At 41.6% G+C, this 18,586-nt stretch overlaps 1 protein-coding gene across 1 annotated transcript in view; it reads right to left on the bottom strand.

The window, feature by feature from the left end:
* The window catches only part of CLVS1 (clavesin 1), a 100,896-nt gene that overhangs the window by 38,140 nt on the left and 44,170 nt on the right, over window positions 1–18,586 (bottom strand). The gene's annotated exons all lie outside the window — the stretch shown is intronic.

Genomic DNA, 18,586 nt, shown 5'->3' on the forward strand with positions numbered 1-18,586 from the left:
ACCGCAGAAATATCTGATCATCCTAGCAAAACATGAAGCTAGCAGTGCCAGCTGGAAGCTGAAGAAAACAGCACCTGCCTGCGTGTAGCAATTCTATGTAATTCTAAAGACATAAAGACAAATGAAAAGCCTTGCCTCTGCTGAGACACAAGGGAAAGTTTACTGTGAAGTGAAACTCAGCACATGAAAACAGGGGTGCAATTCTGAAAAAGCAAGGGAGGTTATTGTCCCATCACTGCTAATAACCTCCTTGAAGCTGCTGGCTATCATCCCTCATGGTACCCGGCTTTGTGAGGGTCCCTATAATTTTACAGGTAAAACTTTCCAGGATGGCTTATGTGAACCTGAAGTGTTTGCCCTGAAACATGGAAGAGTATTTCTGGTCCACAGCTGTGGAAAACTACAAGATGAGGGGTGGATACTACTATGTGTCCATCCCTGGTACTCCTTCAAGTGTACATTCAGGAGGTCTGAGTTTCTTAAACTGATCTCCACAGAACTGTGGTGGGTTAACAGCTACACTGTCATTTTTCACCTCTCACAAATAAAATATGGTAACTTGTGAAGTCTTATTAATTTATATCCTTTCAATCGTATGTTTATTTTCTAAGTTGATTAGAAAACATCTTTTCATGGGTTTAAGTTTCTTAGAAGCCAGATAACTGAAGAAAAGGTTAAAATCTAGCACTTGTGCATTTTACATACAGAAGGTATGGGTGATGCTTTCTTTGTTTAGAAGAGGACCTGTATATAACACTTGTCAGTGCCTGCAGCAGTGAAATTTGGTGTGTGTTGTTTTTTTCTGCCTGATGAATGTCTTGGGATTATGGCAGTTTTTAAAAGCAGTAGAAACCGTAGCTCCAAAGCACAGTGCCAGCTCCAATGGCTTCAGGTTACAGAACTGTTTGTCAAAATTACAAACTTCTGAATTACTCTGCCCTCAAAGGTGTGACTCCACTGAGGAGAATTAGGATATTTTCCATCTAATTCTAATTTCCATCTAATTTTCCACTCTAAGCTTTGGATCAGCCTTGTATCACATAGGTATATTTTGTAATACATAATACAACTCAGGTGTGGTTTTGGTGGAACTGGCAGCATAAAAAGAGGGAAGATTTCAGCCATGCATTTTTGCTGTGCCATGCAGCACCACATGCCTTGACTCTAGACATGCTATCGTATGCAGCAAGCAAGTTGATGGGTTTGCAACGGTGAGCTAGGGGCTTGAGAGATGGCAGATATTACTTTGTATTTTAGACATATTGCAGTGGCTGTGTCTGCAAGAGCTTCACACACACACCCATGAAGAACCTGATGTTTCTTTTCATACTTTGTGGCATCAGACTTTGAGGAAAAAACTGCAATACCATGGCAATGTGCTTTAAAAGCTGCCTTCACTCTCATGGGTTTGGGATGATGAAGTAATCTGACATTTAAATGGAAGTAATACTGCATGCTGGTCATGTCCTGTCTTCAAGGACTGTGTTTATTCGTAGAAGCCCACAAAGAAGAGTTTGCAGTTTGCCTTGATGCGAGAGCTCCAGGGGGAATATTCATCAGACAATATGAAAGGGCATCAAACATGCCTGACAGGTGAGTCTCAATGTGGCTCGACAGCTTGGACATTTGCATGAGAAACTGCTCACCTTTTGCTTTACTTTTTGTTGAATAACACTGTACATTGAAAACTCTGTGTTGCCATCTTGGCAATCTCAACCCCTCTCCATTGAACATCTTCATCTCTAAGGTTGCCTACCAGCATCTTCTCCCCTCATACTCCCTCCTTTGTTCTTCAGAGAAGAAAGATAATCTTCGAAGGACATACTGCTCTGGCAACAATTTAAGGTGGGCCTCCATGTCTGATCAATGACCCAGGTGCCCTCAGGTTTGGAACATGAAAGTTACCTGGTATTTTTGTTATCAGGGAAAGCAGAAAATGGGAGAGCAGGAAATTCGCCGAGTCCTAAGACTGGATCTGAACATCCCTTCCTTCTCTTCCATCCTTTGACATTACTTGCTTGTGTTAATGGCTGGCTGCTAACACCAGTGTGATCTCTGATTGCCTTTTCTTTACCGCCGAGTTATTAACAAGAGGAAATATTCAGGAACTCAACACTTTCTTACTCAAATTCCATTTCTGAAAAATCCTTTCATAAAAGCATAGGAAGGTCCTTACTGAGCCAGATCCAGCTGGCCCAATATTCTGCCTCTGGCAGTGGTCAAAGATGGACAGCCAGGAAGGAGTATAAAAACAGCATAAAATTTGGTATGTTCCCACAGCACTCTCAGATTCAAGTTAACCGCTTCCTGTATTTGCTCTTTTCCTGAAAGATTTTTGTGTCTCCAAAGACTTTTCTTCTCTAATGACATTTCAGTCATGATTCTCCATCCTCACAATCTATACATGAAAAAAAGAGAATGAACTAACGTGACAGGAATCCTGCAAACTATATTGATACCTTAGGAGTCCAGCTTGCCTGCCTGAGAATAGATTGGAAGGTTTCGCTTTCTCCTATCAAAACATTCCTTACTTAAACAGGAGGGAGTCTGCCAGCAGCAGTGCTGTCCCTGGAAGTCAGCTTTGGTATGAGAAGGGCAAGGGGATACCATCATGATTTCTGTTTTACTGGTTTTGCCTTTTCAGCTTATTTTAGTATTGCCACAGTCAATAGCTCATTACTTGCTTCACTGAAAGAGTCTTTTGGGATTCTCTGGGTCTTGTAGGAGAATTTTCCACTAGAAAAAATAACAAAAAGCATTTCTGTGGGAGCAGTGAACCCTGTTGTTATCCTGAGAGCATGAATCAGGATCCCAAATGTTGCAGTACAACGTCCTTCCAGCTGTTCCTCCTCCATGTCTCAGGTCAGGTGCTGTCCTGTGTGCTCCAGGAACATTTCAGTGCTAGCCAGGAAAGTTTTACATGCAGGCCTCAGATATTAGTGACTCCTGTGAGAGCTCTGCTCTCCCACACAGTGCTTAAGCAACAAGGCTTAAAAACTTGCAAAAACCCAAAAGAACAGGATCTTTATGGTCACGTTGGTTACATTGCTTTATATAATACATAACTTTGCAAGCCATCCTTGGAGATGAGAGCTGCTGAGTGTATTTTGCAGCATGACGATGACCTCGGGACCCATATGGTAGCAGATCTCCTTGGGCTGCCTGAGAACCTGACCTGGCTCAGCACTCTGGTTGCAAACACTTACAAGTACAAATTTGGGACTTTCCAAAACACTTGCTTGTTTTTCATTAGGTTGACATTTCCTTTTTAGCTTCACTTCCAAGCCTCAGGCATGTGGGCTTTCTGAGGTGAAAAGGGGTTGAATAAAAGGTGATGACTGATTGTAAGAAAACGATTTGCTTGGGAAGCAAAAACAACAGCACTTCATCCAGAAGCACTTGCCATTTGAGAGCTCAGCGCTTGCCATTCCGTGATGCTCTGCAGCAGTACATCTGGAGTTCCTGGTGTTGCCAAGTGTTTAGTAGGACTTGGTATAGAGTAAAAGGGATAAAAGGGGTATTAAAGCTATCTCAGCTCACCAAAATATATCATATTTAAGAATCCCTTACAATTTGTTATATCTAATTGTCTAGATGCAAGGAGTTAAATGCTGACTCTGAAGAGGTCACAAGGACTACAGTATCTTCTAGAAGTTATAATACATCTCTTATTCCAGTGCTCTTTATTTTTGTAGCTGTCTTTACTCCTGGGAATGCAAAAAAGCGTATTATCTAAAATCTCCACAGTGTCAGACTAATAAATACTGCATGTTTACAGCTACTCAACATGTTTTCTGTGTGGTACCAAAACAGGTGAAGACACAAACAAGCAGTCATTAAAAAAAATCTATTATTGTAAAACAAAATGTCTCATCCATAAAGACCTTTAGTTTTGGGAAACAAACAGCAATCCACAAAATCCATAAATTTTAATTCAGCCTCTTAGTGGAAGCAATTCACTGCAGCTATCCAGAATACTGGAGGGTTACACTCCTTGTAAAAGTCCCTGGCAGAACAAAATAGTAGTTAAAAGCAGCAAAGAGGTATAGTCTCCTCTGCCTGGATAGGTCATACGGACCTCTGCACAGCCTTGCCTTAGAATCAAGATGTGAATATCCTCACCACAGGATAAACCCCTGCCCCGGATTTCTCCCTCTCTGTTGCCTGGCCCACAGAGAGCACTTAAATACTCCTCTCCCCTGGCCCTGGGAACACCATCTGTTCTGTGAAGTAAACAAGCTCCAGACTGGGAAACCACAGGAAGCCCTTTACGAACACTTAACCATTCTTACATGATCATCTAATTGTTTAGATAGGTAAACAGGAAATTATCTTGCTGACAACTCGACCAAATTGAGACCTTACATCCCTCAGTGAGGGATGTCTGCTCTTCCACCCAGGGTTAGCTAGTTTTTATCACTGCAAGGTGATAGAGTTCAGTATCAGTTTGTTTCAGGTAGTAACATTTGGATCACAACAAAAATAAATATTTCTGTTAAAGAACAACTTCTGGCAGCATCAAGCATTTGCTGTCTGAGTCAGAAGCTGCTCGGGAAAGCTGCACAGCTACACTGACAGGATGGAATGTCCAAAACAATGTGTACGCTCGCATCTCAGCAGGGCTCAGGTGCTTGTCACCAGAGTGGCCACCCAATTCTCAGCCTAGCACTAGCAAGCGGGGGTGACACAGCATCTGTCTGCACAGACAAGGCCCATATGGCCAGAATTTATTAGGAAAACAATTTATTCACTGAAGAAACAAAAGACTGACTGAAGGTACTTGTATTTATCTGTGAAGAGTGTTGCCAAAAAAGAATGAGGGAAAAAAATTCAAGCAAACGCACAAACTGAGGTATTTTCAGCTTTTATTTTGAACTCTGATTTCTTTTTGACATGTAGGTTCAGTGTGATATGAAAAGGGAGAAAGAAACATTCTAAAATGACAAGAAGCTTGTTTGCAGTTCAAAGAATGAGCTGGATGTTTTCTGTTTTGGTTTGACCCACAACAATTGCTTTTCCAACTTTAATACTGGGACGACTTAGAAAATCAATTTGTTTGTCTCTAGTTGTTAGGTGGGTAATGAGGCATTCAGTGTGGTTCATGGCCACACTGAATAAACAACTTATTCAATGTCATTAACATTTTCAGCCTAAGAACTCATGAACACCCAATAACGCTACTCATTGTGCAGGTGCAGTGTCGTCAGTGTTTCACAAATCAGTGTCAGAATTCAAGATAATCTACTCTTATTGAGCATTTTATATATTTCCTTGTGGCAAAAGCTTATCAAAACAGTCTGGACAAAGTGTTTGGATGATCTGCATGTATTTTTGATCAGTGGAGTGTTTGCTGTTGAATTGTCCATTAAAGTAATGGGGGAAAAGCTGGTATGCCAGAAGAGAGTGTGCATCACACTGTCAGTTGTGTGATTTTGCTGCATTACATAGATGTCTCCCATATTAAAATGTTGCAGGCATCTTATAGCGAACTTGAATATGAATTTTAATTAGACACTGTATAGAATAATATGTTAATTATTAAACTCATGGGGATATATTTTACATGAAAAAGGTGCTATGTGCTGCATAAAATTATCATTCGATTTCCAGATCACCTTCTCCACAATAGTACAGAGGGACTCAGATTGGACCTGCGATCTATCTAGTCTGGTATTCTGTGATAAGCTCCCTCAAATACTGATTTTAGTAATGATAAAAAGAAATACGGCTATTATTGACACCTGCATAGCTGATATATATTCAGTCTGGCCAGAAACCAGAAACTTAGCACAGTTCAGGCATATGACTTGAATGCATGTCAAAGCATAAGTGCTGTTCCTGCCATTTAGCACGGAGGAGCTGCAGCCTGTGAGCTGCTGGTGCTAAGCTGACATGCCTAACCGAACACCTCTGAAACTGGAAAGCAATCATATTTCTCCTTTTGTTTTCAGTGTTGTAAAATAAAACATTAAACAAGAGCTGGCCCATACAAAGTGAGAATGAAGAGAAATTGAATAGAAAACACTTCTCTAGTTTGAAAACCAATCTGGAAACAGGTGAAAATGCAGCCTGGGTGTGACTGAGAGGGCAGAGCCAGGGTCAGGTGCCAGTGGTTGACCCACATCTTTTGGCTGAGGGTTGAAATAACAGTCTTTCCAAATTATTTCCCACCCTCTCACATGACAATGCTGAAGTCCTTCAAACCCATTTGTAAATCACTACTGGAGACGGTATTTGCTTGGCCAAATGGATCAGATCCTCCTACCTAAACAAAAACATGACATTCCCTTTATGCCATACAGTCAGGCAGAGAGAGACCACAATAAAATCTGGGAAGGCTATAAGGCTGGGGAAGACTCAACACTTGAATGTTGCATTTATCTTAAGAAACTAGCTCTTACTGGAGCATCTACTATCATGTGGGTTTCAAATTATTGGAAAAAATACATATCATGATGTGTCATGTAAACTCTATAGAGATATTAGAAGACTGTAATACCCATCCTTGTATTTGTTCTAGAGCTAGAAGCATGGATATTATATGACCAAATGCCACATCCCCTTCTAATTAAGAAATGTAATAAAGGCAGCTTCATTTTGCTCATGTGACATGGACCTATTGAGTCACATGAAGAAAGAGGGAGACATCAGGACCCAGGGAATTAAGACGTCAGAGAAGAAACTGTCAGGAGATTTTCATCCCTGTTTCCCTCATTTCTCTGAGAGGGCTATAGCACAGATTGGTCTGAAGTTGGGGTTGCTCCTGGCTGGATGGTCTCACTTTTGTTTCAATATACAGTAGTCCTGTGTGTAGAAACCGAAAGCTTTGCTGTGTTACCTGGACCGACCAGCTTTGAAATGAACTGACATTCTTAAATTGGTCTAAATTTCTGAATTGTTATTTTAGAGTTTCTTGGTTGAATTGACTTTAGTGATCTCAATATCCCATTGGCAAATAACTTTGGAAATAAATGCAAACCTACTCTTAAAAATCCATCAGTCTCTGTTAGTACCAGAGTCACCTGCCCAGACATGTGCAGACATGGGATAAAATTTTGCTTCTGTTAACACTATTATCATAAGACTTTGAATTAATTGAGCTGGTTATTATAACTTAAAAATTGTACCGTCCCCTGTTGAGTTCAATTTCTCGTATAATGAACACATATCTAAACACCTTAATTTTCCTTCTTGTCATGGCTATTTTGCTTTGAAAAATAATTTGCCTGAGATACTTAACACATTCATAATAATTTTCCAGCCTGTATTTTACTTAAGGCACAAATATCTAAAAGCCATAAGAAAAATCTAACAGAGGTACTGGTTATAATGAATTATTTGAGCATGAGTATTACATAACTCAACATTCCCAAAGACAGCTCAACAAGGAAGTTTTCCACAAACCTCACTAGGAAAAGGATGACACATGCCCCAGGACAGTGCCATATACTTGATATTTAGAAAAATAATTTGACTTGTAAAAGGGAAGGAAATGAGTCAACAAGGCAAGTCTAGTCACCAAAGTCATGCCTACATCCCACCACAGACTGCATCCCTTGACTATGCATGATCTAAATTAGTATGTCCACTTGATGCAGTGTGGTTGTGCCACATCACACCTGAAGCAGTATTACTTCCTTCACATCTCTCTCAGTTAGCTCCCTACTAATTCTTGATTATCTTAGACATCTTCTGCCCTTTCTCTTGCAGTATAGATAAACTATACCATGCACCTCCTCTGACTCAGTCTCCAATTTTAAATGACTTGTTCACCCCTCTCACCATCTGAAGTTCCTTTAGCCGTGTCCTGTGCAGGCATGAGAACACCTCTGGATGAGCGAAGTGCTGAGCGCTTTCACTCTGCATTGTTATTTTCTGAATTAGTAGGCATAGTTTTCTCTATGTCAGTTCAGTCACCTTCATGCTAGAATAATGGGGATTTTAATTACATGATGTTAAACCTCTCACTCTGATGTAGCCATGTATTGGAAGGCTCATCATCAATTCAGCAGTCGATTGAGAAAACCTTGGATAATGAGAGTTTATTAACCCAGGTTAATGAGCCTCGGGCAAAAATGAGGGATTTTGTCCAGCTGAAGAGGAGCACTGAACACAAACACGGCTACATGAGCAGAGCTCAGTCCTCTTGAGATCTGCCCAGGAAATGACAGAGCATTTGGCAGAAATACCAGTGACTGGATACTGAAAGGAGAACATCTGTGTTTTCAGGGGTTACATTTTTTAATCACTTCCTCCAGATCACTGAGGAGAGGTAGATATCCCAGCAAGTGCACTGGCAAAGGGGGTAGAATGGCTCAGAGAGGCAGTAGGCATGATGGGTGTTTCTCAAGAAGTCCTCTAGTCACTTCCCTCAGGGAGTCCCTGAGGGGGGACCTTCTGTTGCCCACCCTGGAATTGATAACACTTCTGCTCCCAGCAGCACACTCCCAGTCCTCCCTGGTTTCACACCCTGAAGAAGGCTGCCAAAAATTTAGAATAGAATAGAATAGAATAGAATAGAATAGAATAGAATAGAATAGAATAGAATAGAATAGAATAGAATAGACCATTTCAGTTGGAAGGGACCTACAACAATCATCTAGCCCAACTGCCTGACCAATTCAGAGCTGACCAAGTTAAACCATTTTATTAAGGGCATTGTCCAAATGCCTGTTAAAACACTGACAGACTTGGGGCATTGACCACCTCTCTATGGAGCCTGTTCCGGTGTTTGACCACCCTCTCAGTAAAGAAATGCTTCCTAATGTCCGGTCTAAACCTCCCCTGGCACAGCTTTGGACCATTCCCATGTGTCCATCACTGGATGCCGGGTAGAAGAGACCAGCTAGGGAGAAAAGATATGTGTGATGCTGAACATAATCAACAAGCTATCAGCCTTTCCTGCAAGACAGCCCTCCAGTAAAACACTGGCCCCACCACATAAACTCACACAGGTACATGTTCTTGGGGATACGGAAAAGGGAAAAACCCCATGACGTCTGAAACAACTATTTACATCCATACAACTCCCCCTACACTGGTCTCTCATGCGCTTCTTCACCCCTGCTGTTCTACCCTGTTCTGGCAAGATGTCAATAGATAAGGAGGTAAGAAGCAACAGATCATTGCAGCAGAAAGGACATTTATTTAATTAGAGCTATGCATTCCTAATTCATAAAGAAGTTTGGCTATGGAATTGCTTTGATTTGGTTTGGGGTTTTTTCTGCACTTTGTTGAATAGCTGTAAATGCAGCTAAAATAGCAATAATATTATTTCAGAAGTATTTGCTTTTTTGTAAGTTGCAAATACCTGTCATTCACAGCTAGAAAGGCAGATGGGTATTAGCCATCAGAGGAAAAATGCATAAACATCATGAACTTCAGTGATGAAAAATACTCCTCTTTCCTGTAATAAATACACTACCCAATAAAATTATAAATGAGCATCTGTAGTTCAAACACAGTAGCAGTAGTCTTCTGAATTACCACTTTTGTGACCAGTCCCCTGTGATTATGAACTCTGAGAAGAGCAAATAGTTCAATATGACTTATTAGGCTGAAATTCTAGGTTCTGAAGTCAGCAAAAGATTTGCCCTTGTTGTCAGTTCTGGGAATTTGTGTAGCAGTACATTTACTCGTCAGAGCCTGCTGTTGGCAAAATTCAAATGGATACAAATCTTTAAGCTAGTGGATGGAAGAGAAAATGGCCCAAGAGAAAATAACCCTTGATTTTCTGACCTAAAAAAAGAGAAGTTTCTATTTCATATTTTTGCATCTATTGCAAAATATAGCTCATGAATTAAAGGCTCTCACCTCCTTCCCTATAGGGTATCTTATCAATATTCAAAGAAGGAAAAAAGGACTGCCTAAAATATCGAGTGCTATGGAGTACCTGTAACTTTTGAAATGAAAACAGCTGGGAAATGACTGAATGAATTGTATATGGCCTGAAGAAAGTTGGGTGCATATTATTCTTAGTTTCAATATATGTAAAATTGTAAAGCTGTGATTCAATGAAAATAATGACAGCTATGCCAAAAAGGTTTCTGAGATAGATTTAGGTAAGTTTATTGTAAAGCCTATTGTAAAATTTCCACTGTGCTTTGTCTTCAGAAGGCAAAATCTTGCAGTTCTTACCAAAGTAAGACCTCTACTAAACAAGACACCTACCTGCATAGAAAAGGTCCATAGGTTTTGTCCCAAAATTAGAACCTTTTTCAGCTGGGGAAAAAAACCCCTTACATGGTTGATGACAAACAGAAGTTCAGCAGGGCCATGGGTAAAAACTTGCCTGCACAGGAAAGGTCTCATTGCGCATTTTTTTCCCATAATGTCTATGCAAATATTATTATGACAAAAATGCATCAGTGTATTTGTGAGGATGTGCCAATTTCAAATGATAGCAGATCCCACAGGGCCTTGGGCTCCTGGTGATCATGAACTGAAGGAGATGATCCACACCTCCCGGCAGTCACACAGCAATCCCAGTAACACAGAGGTCTGTGAAGAGCTCTCTGGAGCCTCAGCAGTTCATGAGTGTTGGAAGAGACCTCCACTGAGCCACCATCACCTTATGTATATGCATACATATGTATGCATGACTATACTTATAAAAATATCTAAACATGCTGGTGTTTGTAGCTCAACAGCTGTCAGGAAAATGGCTTCTGCTATAGTGTCATTTCTTGGGTCATGTGGGAAGGTTTAGGTTTGTACTGTAAGGCTCCTGCGGCAGCATCGTGACTCCAAAAGGGGTCTTGCTTTTTACCCCTCACACTATTAATCCATAAAGTGGAAAATGTGATTGCTCTCCAGTGTTGTAAGCCATGTCAAAAGCTTTGCAAGCCTATGTGGTGACTATCTTTTCTGCAGTCTGGGGTATGTGTGCAGGTTGTAAAATAATTTCCTAGCTCCCTGTGAAGACCCCTGCAGTGAGTACTGCTGGGAGGAAGGGAGAGGGACTTCAGAGGTTTGAGGTGGAGGTTATGAGGAGCAAAATAAATACAGTACCTGTTTGTAACACAAGGATTAATATCTAGGTCTGGATTAAAATAGCCGCTGATGGCTTCAAATCTTCTGATGAACTTTACGAAATGTACCTGGAGTATTGACAATTCAATTTATAAAATCCAAAGGTAGAGAAAGAGCTAAGGATATTGATTAAACTATGAACCAGAATGATGACATTTCTATTTTTTATGTCTGCATCTACAATAAAAGTATGTCAGATTAAAGGTTTAACTTGTTTGTTACCACCACCTAGAGAAGGCTCCAGACCAGGAGGTGAGGAAAACGAATAATTTCAGAATAGAGAAGCATATACAGACAGTTATTGTGGGATTGAACTTCAAAGGGGGAATCCTTTCAATCTCAGTAAGCAAAACGGAAAAATATAAAGAAATACTAGTTCTTTAGTGTCTACATTACATTCAGTGGCTTACAAAGCTGTGAGCTTTTCAACTCTAGGGGACTGACTGGCAGAGAACAGGGTACTGCAGTGGAAAGGCACGCACACAGTTGTCCTCAGAACTTGCTCTGGAGCTGACACTGCTTTCAACTCCAATTAGCTAACTAAAAATCGTAGCCCTGACATTTTTTAAAACTGTCATGTACAAATACGCACAAATTGTACTGAAAAAAATGACGATTCAGTAAAATACAGTCCTGCTAGCTTTTGGTACCAGAAAGGCACTCCTAGGAGTGACTGAGGCCAGCTGATGCTAAGCACTCTTGCCAGAAAAAGCTCTGGGGAGCAAGAAGAAAAGACCTGACTTTCCATATAGATGCTACCTAGTAAAATACTGCTGGTATTTTCCTTTGGATGAAATGCTAAGATCCTTTTGGTTTCACATGCTAATTGATAGAGTGAAAAAGGGAAGCTAACCCGCCTGTGTTTTAAAAAATCCTATTTTCCATATTTAGGCCTATCAATAAGGTGACTATCAATAAAGCTGACTAAGTGCTTAATTGCACTTGCAGGCTTCTGACAGGTCACCTGACAGGCCCTGGTGGTATGGGAAAAGGCAGGTTCTTTTGATGAAGGGTATAAGGTGGTACGGTAGACCTCTGTGTGTGCTCCCCACCCCAAACCGAGATTCCCACAAAAATGCCTGAGTGGTGCTCCATAGCCATCCCCACACAACCTCTTAAGCTTTCTCCATCCTTTTTCGTCTAACAACCTTGGGGTCCCTTTGTCCCTTCTCCAACTGCACCACAGCCCACAGCTCTTATCACTCCAAAAATCCCATTCATATTTATTTCTAGTTCCGCGTATTTGTCTCAGATCAGAGCTCCCCAAATCTCTCTAGTATGTGCCAGACCATCCACCCTCTTTGTCCCAAAAATCCATCCAGAGCACCACCCAACTCTGAATCTCCTCAGTTCTTCCAACCTTCTGCCCCAAATCTTCTGCCCAAACCCTCAAACTTCTCTGCTCTTCTGCCCCAGGATCTCTGCTGTCACCCCTCACTGCTCTGTCGTCAGGACCCCCAAACTCTGATCTCCTGGCAGTAATGGCTGCTCAACTCTACACCTCTGGACCCATCACCTTTGCTTACACTACCTGCCAACATCCACACCCACTGCGAGGAGCTGCCATGGCTGGCTGAGCCCACCATTCACCTCAGCACCTCCTCCCAAACCCCCCCACATCCAGGGAAAGACCCAGCTCCTGCCTCTCGCAGAGATTTCTAAAACCTAGATACAGGCTGTGGTTTCCAGAAATGTACTTAAAAAGGATGCAAAGAACAAAAGAATAAGATCTATTTCAGAAAAAGCAGGTATATTTAGACCCTTTCTTTCCTTACTTTTAATCTGCAATAAGATCTGGAACTTTGCTTTTTATAGGATTTGGAAAATAAAACTGGAGAAAATGCATGTGTAAATATTTTTCCTCTTTTTTTGCTTTTCCCCTTACCCTTGTTTGACAAAGAGATTAACCCCAAAGAGAGCATTTTTACCTTTATCTCTCTCTTTAGCCCTGTATTTGAAAGGAAGGTGGGGGAGGTGAAAGGGGACTAAGATCCAAAGAATTAGAGGTTACTTGATCTCCTTTGTAAATAATTGCAGTACCATTGACTGAGTGCCCTGAAGCCCAGCTGCCTGCTGACAGACTGCTGCATCAGCAAATTTTCTCCCATTTTGCAGGAGTCTTCAAAATCATCATGGGTTGAATACAAGGCAGAGTACAAAACAAATTCACTACTAATCCTTGATGACATGCAGTCGCTTTCCACCAAATCCGAGCAATTTTTTTTCTTTCCCACTCGCACCAGGGATCTTACCTCCATGGTGTTTACCACTTCTTCCTTTCGTGTGGAGGGTGGAGCGTTAGTTGCTTCATTCCCACAGAACTACTTTTTTTCCCACTGAGATTTCTCATTGCAATCAAAATGCAGGAGATTATTTCATTAATCACTTTATTAGTCCTGTTTTCACCTTTGAAAAAGACACTTCATTCTCCTCCATTTATAGTGCACTAATTCCTACAAGGTATTGTGGATTGGGCATCTATGGATCAACACTCTTTATTAATCCTTTTTTATGATAAAATAGCTGGGTGAGGAGGAACAAGGAAAACCTGGATAACAAAACCCTGCTAGGTACCTCATTTAGACCTTTTCTTGTTCAAAAACTCCTTGTTCCACTACAAGATCATGGGTGCTTCCTTGTAAATTATACATGTTTGCCTCCCAACCTCACTCTGCTGCCAGTGTTAAAAAGGTGAACAAAAACCAAGGTACAAGGGAATTTACAGGAACAGAAGTATGTTGTGAGTTTGAAAAGCTACAGAAAGGCACTGGACAAGTAGAAGTCCTTGTTTTTCAGCCATGCAGAACTTTAAAGGACAGAATGAGCAAGGTGGAAACTTGGTCTGGAATATTGATTAGCAAAAGCCTCTACATTTCTAGCAAGTGATTGCTGTAAACTGCCCAGTAAATCCAGCCAGGGATAGCACACATCTTCAAGAAAGCCTTCAAGCCTTCACTAGCATAGATCAGATGGCGGAGGATCTACTACACTCCTAGATAAGATGCTGCAGTGGTTGATAGCACACATCACTAGGTAGAGACCTGTTTTGTGGTCTGAACTGCTCTTTCACCAGCTAGATTAAGGGCTCTCTAATATCACTGACAATTTTCTGAATTTATGCTCTTCAAACCAAACTGTTCCCATTTTGGGACAGATGAGGGTTTTGTTTCCAGCTAAAGCCTGGAATCAGCACTCATCCCCACTTTATGGAAGTTCAGGGAGTGTGCAAGTAGCAATAAAATCGTAGAATTATAGAATCACAGAATGGTTTGGGTTGGAAGGGACATTAAAGATCACCCAGTTCCAAACCCCCTGCCGTGGGCAGGGACACCTTCCAATAGACCAGGTTGCTCAAAGTCCCATCCAACCTGGCCTTGAACACTTCCAGGGATAGGGCATCCACAGCTTCTCTGGGGAACCTGTTCTGGTGTCTCACCACCCTCACGGTGAACCATTTCATCTTTATATCTAACCTAAATCTACCCTCTTTTAGTTTAAAGCCATTACCCCTTGCTCTATTGCTACAGGCCCTTGTAAAAGGTCAGGTTTTCTATCTCCTATCTGGCTTGATTCTGCAGTGCTGGTGGGAGCAAAGAGCAGCACAGCACTTCATCCTCTAGGTAAACTTTGTAACTCTGATTTGAAGAGGAAGGATATGAGTTCTTAAATATTAACCCTTCATTCTGAGCAAAAGACCCGTCCCACATTGTCACTGTGCAAAAGTAAGCAATGAGTGTCTCTGTACAAAGAATTCTTTTGACTGCATCCAAAGGAGGAAGGAGGTGGTTGTTAGTAATGAAACATTTTAGCTGCAAATAAACAGCATTTCCAGGGAAAACACTTAGATGTGGACTTGGTGAGGAGGGAAGTGTTGGAGCTGCTCACAAACCCTTGCTTAATACATCAGGTGCTATGTGTCATTTGGCTGAGAGAGGTTGTACCTCTCCATCTATCTCTCCTCCTCAATCCAACCTAATGGTCCCATTGCCATCACAACCATATCCAACACAGCTGTCTCTTCTGTAAGTCCAGCAGCAGCAGCCAGGTCACAAGTGGGCCTTGCAAGGGAGTGAGGGCATATGTAAACCTCCCATTCTCTGGAGATACAGAAGCAGCACTGGCAATCAGTCTTGTGATTTTCAAAGGTTCCCTTAAAGCCTGAGCTGCTGTTCCTGTGATATTGCATTAAAGGTTGGCTTTCATTAAAATGAGAAGAAAATGGTTTCAGCCTTCATGGCAGCAGACAAAATCTTGAAGACATTAGCTGAATGCAATTCAGAGGCTTAAAACCTAGACTAGAAATGCAAAGGAAGAGTCTTACATTTTCTGTTTGTAGTTACATCTCTATTTAAAAAATATTCATGACACTAAGGAGGTAAAAGAGAGGAGGAATGTGGGGTTTTTGGGTGTTTTCAGAGGGAGCCTGTAACAGTACTAGGGAGCAGCTGCCCTGACTGATAGTCTCTTGCCCACCTGGAGGAAAGGACGTGCTGTGAGGTTTCCATGAGCTCCTCAAAGAGAGCTAGGTGGAGTGCAGCAGCAGCAGCATTTTGGATGAAACTCTCTCCCTTTTGAGTCCTGTGGTTTGTGTAGGACTCCTGCAAAGAAGCTGAAAAGTTCTGGGAAAGGCTATGTGGGTTTCTGCCAGAGCACAGCTGGGGAATTCAGGGGTCTTTTGCTCTTCCTGTGCTTCAGGCACTCCATGGGACACTGGAGTAATAGTGCCACAGTCCAGCTTTCATCTCACGATCATGGTCACCACTTCATCTGGCCACAGGACAGGGTGTGGGAGGGGTTGCTGGATGGGGTGGAGGAAAAGGCTCTGTGGTCCCTCCCTCTCTGACCCTCCCACCAACAGTGCTCACTCCAGCATTATGAGAGGAGAAACAGACCTTCAGCTCAGCAGCTCCTGCCCCCACCCACCTTGGTTGGAACAGAAACCCAACAGGCCTTCATGCTGCCCTCTGCAAAAGAGGCCACAAGGATGTCAACAGTGCTGTTTAGGAGCAGGTGATGTATCAGTGGTTATGACTGAATGCTCCATGCTTTTGATCCACCAAACTCTGCTGTGGTCATGCTTAGATAAGCACAGGGAGAAATACAATCAGCTTTCCACTAAATTTCAGAATTTACTACATTTTTACTAGCATCTTGTTTGCTTGAATATGTTTATTTTTACCCTACAGGCAAATATTTCTGCTTCCTGTGAACCTTTTATGTAAATCAACTGAGGCATTTGGCAAGCCATATCAAAACTGCAGCTTTACATATCACTGAAGCAGAAAATAAATGGAAATAATTACTGATGTCTCCAAGTACAGATTTGTTTCAAAATGAAACATGTAGCTCAGAGGGGGTGGACAGTATATATCTAATGATCTCCTATTAGCTTACACAGCATTGGCTCAGACATTTCTATTTCATTCTGGGAATGTGGTTCTACCCATTTTGGGGGGAGATCAGGGAGAGATGGTGGTTGCTTGTTTGCTCATTTTAACCATATTGAACAGAATCAGATCTTTACCTACTTAGGAAACCCAGAAGATGATATTTGTAAATCCCTCCCTCATGCTAGAAATTGGAAATAAACTGATGTTTGAAGGAAAAAGGTATATACTGCCTTACCAGTAACATCACTAACAGAACCACTGACTGAGCAAACTGTAGTTTCTACATGACGGGTTTGATCAATATTCATAGGGGTCAATACTAATCTGTTTTAATATATTTCAACATAAACCAGTAATGCACATCCTGATGCCACTGAGTTGCACTTACAAGAGGAGAACTGAGTCCCACAGTGCCAAGGGCTGCTCCTGAGGCATCGTTGCAGTCCTTCATCCTGACACTGGTTGCATCCCAGAGGAGAATTTAGGACCACTTCTGTTTAGTGTCTTTGGACTCTTGGAAGCATGTTTTATAACTGTTACCATGACTAGGCAGTACTTGAAGGAATCACTGAGAACAGATACAAATTTTGCTGTTTCTGGAGCAGAAGGTGGCCATATGAGCCAGGCCAAAGACCCATCTGGCCCTGCATCCTCTCTCTAGACCAGCTGCCCTATACAGCTGCCAAGGGAAAGAGGAGGAAAAGGTAAGCGTGTCTTCACCCAACATGCCCTCAGCCTTCAGTTATTCTCAGTTTTTAGAGTCAGATGTTGTTCCTGTCTCCTTAGTCACCTTTGCTGGATTTTTCTTGCATTAGCCTGTCCAGCGTCTCTTGAAGTCATGTGGCATCCACATATCCTTTGAGACAAGGACTTTCAGGTCTACAGTGCACTGCAGGAAGAGTGGCCTCCTTTGGTTTGTTCCAAGCCTGATTCCTAGTAGCTTCGTTTGCTGTCTCATCCTTATACTAGTGACTAGCAACAGGTGCCACTAGTGACAGTGGCAAAGTATCAGCCCTGCACTCCTTTGTTTTTTCAGAGCAATAGTTCCCTGACTTCAGTGATTACAACCCCACTGTTAACATCAAACCCGCAGAGAAGGGGTTTGCCATGAATTCTGGTTCAAAGGTTTGCTTCTGCTGGATCTAGATTTTAAACACACCATCAACACCTGGACTTCTGTGGGGGTCATGCCCCACTTAGAACTGCTATGGTTTCACAAGCCCCAGTTTTTTTATTGCTCCCCTGCCTGCAACCCCAGGATATAAAAAATATACAGACAGTTGTATTTTAAAGGCTGACTCCAGTTTTATTTAATTTGTCCCCATTTTTGTTTTATCTTTTGCTGCAGGGTGAAAATGAATGGTTTTTTTGGAACACCACTCCTAATGCATTCCTATAACATCTCAGCATGTGCTGATAGTACACAAGTCCTGGAAAAGTATATAATATGAAGAAAATTACTATTCCTTCCACCCCTCCACACATTGGAACCCTTCCAAGGGTTTTAAAGGTAGTAAAAGTGCTAAATACCATCTGAGCTTTGCTTACTATAGATAGAAAATCTCCAAAGAGACAGTACCTTGAAGTTCAGGCAGAAATTATCTGAGAAAGGGCAGAACACCAAGAATGTGGGAGAAGTGGCAACAAAAGAAAAAGTGAAATGGCATGTTTTCTGATGTATTTAGCAAAGCGAACTGCTGCAAATATCCTTCCAGTACTACCTCCTGACAGGAAGCTTATCAATGTTTGATGTGTTGCTGTTGAGCTCATTTACATAATTCTGATGCCGAACAACAACCAAAAGAAAAAAAAAGATACGGCACATGGCACTAGCTGTTCTGCTTTATAAAACCTCCCGTCATGGCAGTGAACAATACTTCAGCTTGTAAAGATCTGCTGTGCATTAGCGATTAGAGAAATGCGGAAGGAAAAGTGACCTCATGACTGAAGGGGCAGAAAGGTAAGTAAAAAGGAAAAGATAAATAATTTTTAAAGTTGGTGGTTTGCTGCATTTAGCATGTACAAACAGTATTTTGAAATGTTTAAAGGATGTAAGATCTTCTTCACATGCGACAACGTTTAAATGGCAAAGAAACCAGAAGCGTTCAAAGTCTTCGCCTGTGTCACATCTTCCAAGGCTGTCCCTAATGGTCGTGGGTTTCTCA

The sequence above is a fragment of the Phalacrocorax carbo genome, chromosome 2, assembly GCF_963921805.1.
Source record: "Phalacrocorax carbo chromosome 2, bPhaCar2.1, whole genome shotgun sequence".
NCBI classification, from domain to species: Eukaryota; Metazoa; Chordata; class Aves; order Suliformes; family Phalacrocoracidae; genus Phalacrocorax; species Phalacrocorax carbo.